General features: G+C 47.1%; 1 long non-coding RNA gene across 1 annotated transcript in view; it reads left to right on the top strand.

Moving 5' to 3' along the window:
* Positions 1-6,090: 6,090 nt before the first annotated feature.
* The window catches only part of LOC309655384, a 250,606-nt gene continuing 247,911 nt past the window's right edge, over positions 6,091-8,785 (top strand). Inside the window, exons 1-2 of the long non-coding RNA XR_014260793.1 lie at positions 6,091-6,801; positions 8,501-8,595. This is a non-coding gene — a long non-coding RNA (uncharacterized lncRNA). The remainder of the gene's footprint in view (positions 6,802-8,500; positions 8,596-8,785) is intronic.

Here is an 8,785-nt window from a genome sequence, read left to right as displayed (position 1 = left end):
CTCGTATTACCTTATTGTACAGAAGAGAAAAGTGAGACGCAGAGAGACTCATTGACTTGCCCAAGATCACACAGCTATTGAGTGGCCCAATCAAGGCTTCACACAGGCAGTATGATGTACAGCCTATGTTCTTAGCTCCATTCCCTGGGGTGAAGATGGCCGCTCTCATCTGGTTCTTTTGGCTGGCTTCATAAAGTTAAAGATACCCTTCAAGTTCCTGAATAGGGTGGTCCCTACTTGGCAACTGCAGTCAAGATTTTGGTGTCCAGACTGGGCTGATGAGGTGCACAGCTTGCCTATTAAATGCTGCCTGAGTCAAGCTGTGCAGGACTGGATATGCCATCTTTTTAGGTGACAATTCTCACCAACAGTGACATTTGCTGCTTCTTGGGATGTCAGCATTGTAGTTAGATCACTTCCAAGTAACCAGGAATCGGTTCCAGATCCTTTTGTCCCTCAAGCTGTGTGGCCATAGGTATCTGTCAAGCAGGGATTCCAGCACCTTCTTCATAGGATCATTGTGAGGACTAAAGGATAAACCTGGGTCAAGCATATACCACAGTGCCTGACACTTAGAAGGGACTCAAGGAATGTTTGTCTCCTAAAGGAAGAGTTATAACTTCTTGGTCCTGCATCCTTAATCCATCATTACCTAAAACTTGTAGGCATCTTGGGGTTTGTTTCAATACACATGAATAGAACCCTTCAGATCAATCTAACAGATGTTTGTTGAGTGCAAATATGATGGGCTCTGATTCCCAAGTGTCCCTGGTTCCTGGGGTGGGTCTGCAGACTGGGTCCTTGCCTTGTTACAGTTCTGTCGGTCCTTGGCGTGGGCTTGCAGGACCTACCGGAAGTTTTTTCTCTTTTTTTTTTTTAAATTTATTTATTTATTTTTATTTTTGGCTGTGTTGGGTCTTCGTTTCTGTGCGAGGGCTTTCTCTAGTTGTGGCAAGCGGGGGCCACTCTTCATCGCGGTGCGCGGGCCTCTCACTATCGTGGCCTCTCCCGTTGCGGAGCACAAGTTCCAGACGTGCAGGCTCAGTAGTTGTGGCTCACGGGCCTAGTTGCTCTGCGGCATGTGGGATCTTCCCAGACCAGGGCTCGAACCCGTGTCCCCTGCATTGGCAGGCAGATTCTCAACCACTGCGCCACCAGGGAAGCCCCCGACCAGAAGTTTTGAAGGAACTGAGACCATGATGGCATCTCCTGCTTCCCCTTTAGGGACTGGAGTACAAGTTCTCTAGCCTCAATGCAGAGAAGCAAGCACGGGCTTGGCTGTATGCCCGATGTCGCACATCCCAGAGCATGAATTTTGGAGAGCGTCTTCCTACCGCATGGTAAAAAGAATTCCAGTCCTCTGCACCTTGGAGGTGGCAAGGGTGGTGTTTTCTTCAGCAACAGGAAGGAGCACCTGAATAAAGAAGTTCCTGTAGTCCCCGATTTCCCTTTTTTTTTCTCCCCATTTATCTCATAAGACGCCAAAGGACCTGGTGGAGTCTTGACTCCTCCATGGAACGGAGACAGAGGCTAACGCTTGTTCCGAGGGCTGCCTGGGTGACTCCTGTTGTGTCAAAGGTATTTGCTCTTCATCCTGACATCTGCTCAGTCCAGGTGCTGGAGCTATTTTTGGTAGCCAACTACAGGAATTACTTCCCATCATCCCCAAAGCGATCTCATGAGCCTATAATTGCTCTGAACCTGTGTGTGTGTGTCTGATTATAAGTCTGATTTAGCGTCTTAAAGAGCTCCCTATGGATTTTTCTGCCCTTCCTCATGACCACTGGTTCCTCTTTATCCACCAGGGGCTAAAGTCTTTGAGGAAGAGAATCCATTCTGAACACAGCCTGGGCTGAACATGCTCTTCTGGTTGTGCTGGGCTCCCTGGGTGCCCAGAGCTGGGCAGATACACTCTCACAGGAACCAAGGGAGCATTAGGAAAGGGCATCCTCTGGGTTTGTACATGGCTCTGGGCTTGAGACCAAAGCTGAGGGATGGCAGGACTCTTGCAATGTCAAGGCTCTTCTCCCTTAGATGTGAACTGTAAGCCAGGTTAAAAAGGGAGAAACAACTGGAAGATAAGGAAAACTGAGCAAAAGAAAATAGACTTAAGCAGTTATAGTGACATGTTTTTCAGTAAGATGCCTCCCAGCAGGTTCAGAAACCGTAAATGGGTTTCTGAGGCAGTGAAAACCCCTCCTCAGAGATGCTGTTATCAGCAGCACCAGCAGCCGTATCATTCTTACAGGCCTTATCTGTGCACCCGACTCAGTGCTCAAGCCTGCAAAAATATGACTCACTGAGTCCTTATTGCATCTCCGTGATACTTGCAGTCTCCCCCCCCCCCACCCCGCTTCACACGAATGGAGGTGGAGGCATAGAGTTTAAGCCCCTGGCTGGACATCACAAAGGGATGCACGGCAGCACCAGGCTTCAAGTGCAGGTCTCACTCCAAACCCCTAGGTTTTGATTAATAGGTTCCCAAGCAATGTCAGCTTGAGGCGATTTACTGGTGGAATACACCTTGCCTGTTTCACGGGGCTGTTGTCAGGATACAGAAAAGCATTTTGAGGACCTGCGATATTGTACAAGTATAAAGAGGCATTATAATTATTATCATTGGGTCATTTAATTTTTCAACTCTACCAGTGGATTCTTAGTGCACATCTCAAATGCAATCACTAGGGGGCGGCAATAGATAGTGCATACAAGCAAACTTAGTCTCCGAAGGGAAGTGTATTTTTCTTGTAAACGATGCTCAGGGATTTAAAACAGAAAAGCAAAGGCCTGTATTAGGCACTGGCTGCCATTCTCATCCAGGTTTGATCTTGTGCTTTTGTTGAAGTGTTTCCATGAAGGCATCTTAGTCTCTCATGAATACTTTTGAATAGTGGGTGTTGCCCAACAAATGAATGGAAGAGACTAGAGGCTAAGCATTGACTCTCTCACTGTTCTCTGGCTTCTTGCCTTGTTCCTCTGTGATCACTTCTGTTTTCCTTGAGGTTCAGTTTCCCCTTTCTTTTCTCCACTGCATTTCTCTGCAGACCATGTTTGTTGGCAGAGCTAGTAAGGCATGTTCCTGACCATTCCCATCCATTTAATTCTGCTCCTGTGGGCTGGTCTGTTTGTTTATTGCATGCAGACCCTTCTCTGGCTATTTCTAGTTCATTGTCATCCTTGTGTTTCTTCCTATGGTGATCTGTTCTCTTCTCTTTCCATTCTTCTAGAATTCTTCATTTTCCTTTTGGAAAGGGAAGAATGTTTGGACTAGGAGTTCAAGCCCTATGAATACCACTCACTAGCTAGTTGACCTTGAGACATAGCAGAACGCCACTGAGCCTTTGCTTCCAAGTCTACCATTCAGGTATAGCACTATTTACTTTGTAACCCACGTTAATCTTGCTCTTGCCTCTGCTTTTCATGCAGAATTATCCGAATAGTCCGTCTTCTCTCCCACTTCAAGTATTTCTGGGAGTCAGTCCCCAGGTACGCATGAAGAAGTCTCTACCTGTGGTGTCTGCTCTGTTCTGCCAGGTGGAGATTCTTCGTGGCTTCCCTAGAACCAGAGTCCCTACATGGGACTCTGTTGCCAGAAAGAAGAGAGGCTTACCTTGTGTTACCACCTGCTAGAAGGAGCCCAGAGTAGTGCTGCTTGAACTTCCAAGTGTCACAGAGTTCACCGTCGTGTCAGTTGCCTCTCTCACCTTCAGGACTGGCTGGGGAGGGATTCACAGAATAGCCTCTTTCCCCACCCCCATCCCACTCATCTTGTGAACATCTACTCTCCTTTAACAACCACGGGCCAATCAGTGGTGATCAACTCCCCTCAAGACGAGTCCTACATCCTTCTGAAAATAGGCTATTTGCCAGGCCTGACCTAATATTTTTGAACATATCAGGGGACATATCCCGAATTCTTTCCAAGAGACTTCCCATGCACGTCAACTACCGCAAGGTCTGTCCCTATGGCTCCTGACCCACAGTGGTGGACATGGAAGCTCTGGCTGAAGATGTGATCTCTGTTTTGACTGAAAAGAACTGCCACTGGGACCGTAACTATCCCCTTGCCTAGTTCTTCCTAGTTCTTCCACATTTCCCTCGATCTCTGTCTTTCATTCTAAATACCACTGTAATGTGTTAAAAGCTGAAAGGGCCACGTCAAAAGGACACCGAATTTGCTTGAAGGGGCTCCCCTAACCAGATTTGGGGCAACTTGAACATCAAAATTAATAATGATAGTAATAGTGGCAGTAATGGATAATAACACACTGCATTAAAAAAAGAATCTCCCAGTCTACATTTATACTGAATAAAAGAGGGAAGGGAGAAGAAAAAGCCCTTCTTTGTAGAAGAATGTCAATAAATATGGAGGAATGATACAATTACAAAACCATCGTTTTTCAACCACCACAGTAATAACTAATTCAGGTATGAATTTTTTAATGGATGCTAAAACCACTGGGTGAAAGGTTGATGGGGCAGGGGATATTCACACAGTCTCCAAGTTTCATCCCCTAGGTTACTTATTAATTACAATGGGGAAAAGGTACTTTATGAAGGAGAAATCTGGCAGACACCACCTTAACTAAGTGATCAAAATTAACATCACCAATAATGGATAAATAGACATAATGGCCTCTGGTGTGACACCTGAGGACACAACGCCACCTGTGTGGGATTCTTGCCAAAAATATTGAGCCTGAATCTAATCAAGAAGAAACTATCAAACATATCCAAATTTGGGGACATTTTTACAAAAGTACTGGCCTGGATTCTTCAAAAATTCAATGTCATAAAAGATGAAATGTCTGGAAACTATCCCAGATTAAAGGAGAGTAACAAGACATTTCAACTAAATGCAGTGTGTGATCCTTGACGGGATCCTGGATATTGGGGAAAATTAACCTCTGAAGGACAGCTTTAGGACAATTGAGGAAATTTGATTATGGATGGTAATAGTATCACATCCATGTTAGAAATCATAATTTGTGTAAAAAATGAAATTAGAAATAAAATGAAATAAAATATTCATTATTTATGCACGTGAGTCTTTGTGTTTTTCTAAAATCCTGCACATTTTATGGGCTGGTAAATATTCCCATGGTCCTTACTTGCTCCTTTTCTGATCTTCTCTTTCCATTTTCTTTCTGTTATTTCTCAGTGAGAGGGCTCTCACAAAGAAGACGGAAAATAATCAAGAAATGGCAGTTTGAAGGGCACCATTATTGGCGGGTATTTCCTTTTTGGACAGCTGTGGGAGAGCCACAGCTCTTGACAAATGGGGCCATTTCTGTTTTTATTGGACAAAGCGTTGGTTTGGGGTAAGACATTTTTACTTCCTTTGGGTTATAAAAGTTTGCTTATTTGAAATATACAGTACTTCCTTTCCTTGCTCGTGCTAGCTCAATACCCAGGGCAGAAGACGAACCAGGGAGGCTCCATAAATAGGTCATCTGGATCATGGAGCTCCTTGGACTACACCAGGGGCAGTGAAGCCTGCAGTTCTTGCCAAGGGGAAAAACATTGTTGCTATTTGAAAATTATTATCATTATTATTTTGCTACTATTACTGTGGTTTTTTGAGTTCCAAAAGTAAAAACAAAACAAAACAAAACAAAAAAACAAACAAACCTGACGGGGCATAAGGTTGACTTTATAAACAATAGCATTGGAAAGAATGAATAAATTATGTAAGGACAGTATTTCCTGCCAAATACAAACCTTTTCTTGGCTTTGGAGAAGTTTTTTTGGTTTTGGTTTTTGAGTTAGGAGATAAGTTGAATTTGATGTCAGGAGTATTTCAGAGAAAGGCTCACACCATCAGAACCAAGCCCCAGCTTGGAGGAATGTTGATGGAAACCCCAGTTAAGTCTGGATGACCCCGGAGCACGGGTGACCTGTGTTTCCTTGCCCGTGGTGTTGCCCAAGGACCCACAGAGGTAGAGAAGGCACATGGGGCCAGGGGACAGCCACGGGGCCCTGAGAGCAGCCTCGTGGAGTCCTGGCACCTCATCTTAGTGCAAAGAGAATACCCAACCGTCCTGGGCCCCTGGAAGGGCAGGAGGGGCTGAGAGAGGCCCAGAGTGGGGCTGGGGAAGACGCGTACATGGACACATTTAAATTTGACAAGAATGTGTTTGCTACCATCAGCAGAACAGGGGCTCAGATACAGAAATTAAATTGGTTTGTATAAAATTAATGTTATACCTTGACAGTCTGAGTCAGAGGCTCTGCAATTTGCATGGCTATACCTATTGACATTTTGTTGGGTTTAACTGGGGCCTGAACAAACTGCTGTTACCGAAAGCAGACGGTATCTAAACTTGCCTTGCTTGTTTTATTTCGGATTAAAAGTTTCCCAGCACTGTGAGGCCAGGCCCTTTATTTTAGCCTCCTTCTCCTTCCTGGTCCATCTGGGATTCCTGACGCAGAAGGGCTCGCGATGGATTGCGGTGGATCTTTCTCGACCTTCGGGGGGCTCCCTCCCCAACCTCAGTCCGCACCGGGCGCCACCCGAGAGTGCGCAGTTCCTCAGCAGCAGGAGGTTCTCTTCCACCCCAGGCGGCGGGAGCTCTTGCTGCAGTTTTTCCTTCAGCCAATCAGGTCACTCCCCCGGCCGGCGGGAGGGTCAGCCTGCAAAGCAGATGGTGCAGCGCGCAGCGGGGAGAGGCGCCCCCAGCTGCCCCGCGCCCTCCCGCGCGCCGTGTACTCGCTCTACACTAGGTGGGGCCGGGCTGGGAGGCCGCCAGCCCCGGAAAGCCACCACTGGGGGCTTTTGGTAGTTATGAAGGAGTCACGCAGGTGAGTGTGACCTTTGGGCGCCCAAGGAAGTTGCGTGGAAATCTGTAGCTTTAGGAGCATCGAGGAAACTGCAATCCTGTTTGTTTCTGAGGCTTTGAGTTTCAAATGTCGAGTAATAAACTGGCCGTTACCCGAGAGACTCACTGTCCTAGGACACAGAATGCCTCATTTGGGGAAGAGAAAATGGGGGTGCGTTGGCTCCTACATCCCCAGAAGAGAGTTGGCTGATACCCAGTGGCTCGCGGATGGTTTGGGCGGGGAGCTGGCCTTTGGAGGCTGCAGCGTCTGTGGAGTGATTTTTCTAGAACCCTTTCTCCGACTCCTCCTCCTCAGCACTCTGCGGCCCAGCACGCCAGATGGTGACAGCTGGGTCCTGCAGGGCTGCGCTCACCTTTAACGAAGCCGGCAGCCCTCTCCAGACACAAAACATGGAAGGGTCAGCGCTCAGCCTGCCACCTACCCTAGGAAGGGTGCTGGGTGCGGACGCAAGCCAGGGAGAGGCCAGTTACCTTATCCGGAAAAATGGGACTGTGATAGGGCAGGTTAAAGGAGGAAAGCTTGATAGGAAAGGAGATAAAAGATGCAGCTTGTTATAAAGGACGTTCCCATGGCAGTGCAGATACAACAGAGCAGGGAAAAAAAACAAGTTGATTCAGGAGGAATAAACAGGTTTGTAAGCGATGAGGTCAAATGAGTCACAATTTACCTCCTGACTTTTTGGCAGCGAGGACAAAAAAAATGAAATAATAATGGGCAAGGGAATTTCTAACTATTAAAAGCTAATCTTTCATGCCTTCTAGGTACCAGGTACTGTTTAGGCACTTGCCAGGGAATGTTTCGCTTCACCCTCCCAACACCTCCGTGAGGGCATCCTAACCTTATGTCCATTTTTACATATGAGAGAACAGAGAAAGAGGTTACATAACTAGGAGGTGGTGGCCCCAGTTACTCTAGGCTGTCTCCCTCCAGAGCCCAACCTAAAACCCTCAGCCTTATGCTGTGCTGCCTCAATATACGGGAAAGGGGATGTGTAGTTCTTGTTGGCTTTTTGATATGCATCATCAAGCCAAGAACTAGAGTGGAATCCCACAATCGCCCGATGGGCCAAACCTGATCTCATCCGGTTACTAATGTGTTTGTGGATGGAAGTGGAAAGCCTGTCTCAGGGAGCAGGTGCAAAGAGGCATTAGGCACCTTCCCTTCCAGAAGGTCACCTAGAGGGGCAGAGGGGCGGGGAGCCAGGCTTCACATTAGGCTTCCTCAACTCCAGAGTCTACCAGTTGCAGTGATGCGCTCAGAATTGACGACAGCTACACTGAAAATCAGGAGCAAGGGGAAGCAGTTTCCTTTAACTAAAGATCATGTCAGTTTATGGCCACATCTCAGGTGCCCCCATTCTCTTGGCCTCCCCTGCCTCCTGGACGCAGCTGCTTACTCGTCTCAGCGGTTGCAGTGTGGGTCAACTCTGGCAAGGCTCTGGTGCGGTTCTGATGCCCAGAGGCTCTGCCTCCTCCCAGCGCCTCTGGATGTGAATGAGCAGCATAGCACTTGGTGGGGGCAGAGCCGTTCGATGCAACTCAGAAATGCAGGGGAGTTAAATGGGCCACATCTTGGCCAACAAGACTGGAGATGGGTAAATTCCCTCTCCATTCTTCCCTTTGATGGACAGTCCTGAGGTACATTTTTTTTCTCTTTATAGCTTGACCAGAGATGTCCTGCTGTGGCCAAGCAGGTACACCCGTTGTGCAAGGGCTGCATCTCTTTAACACTTGTTGGGAAGCAGTGGACAGCACAGTAAGACATCAACATGCATTTACTTTCCATCCTTTCCTGACTGACCCTCCTTTCCCCTCATTTTCACTGCCCTGGCATTGTATTGCCTGAGTAAAGCTTTAGCCCAAAATCCTTGCCTAAGAAATCTAGGCTAAGAGGAATCTTACGTGGGCTTCAGAGTTCAAAGCGAAATTCCCTCTGAACTTTTCCT

The sequence above is a fragment of the Balaenoptera physalus genome, assembly GCF_965194825.1.
Source record: "Balaenoptera physalus genome assembly, chromosome: 2".
NCBI lineage: Eukaryota > Metazoa > Chordata > Mammalia > Artiodactyla > Balaenopteridae > Balaenoptera > Balaenoptera physalus.
Note: the sequence above shows the minus strand (reverse complement) of the source record. Positions and strands in the feature narration are given on the sequence as shown.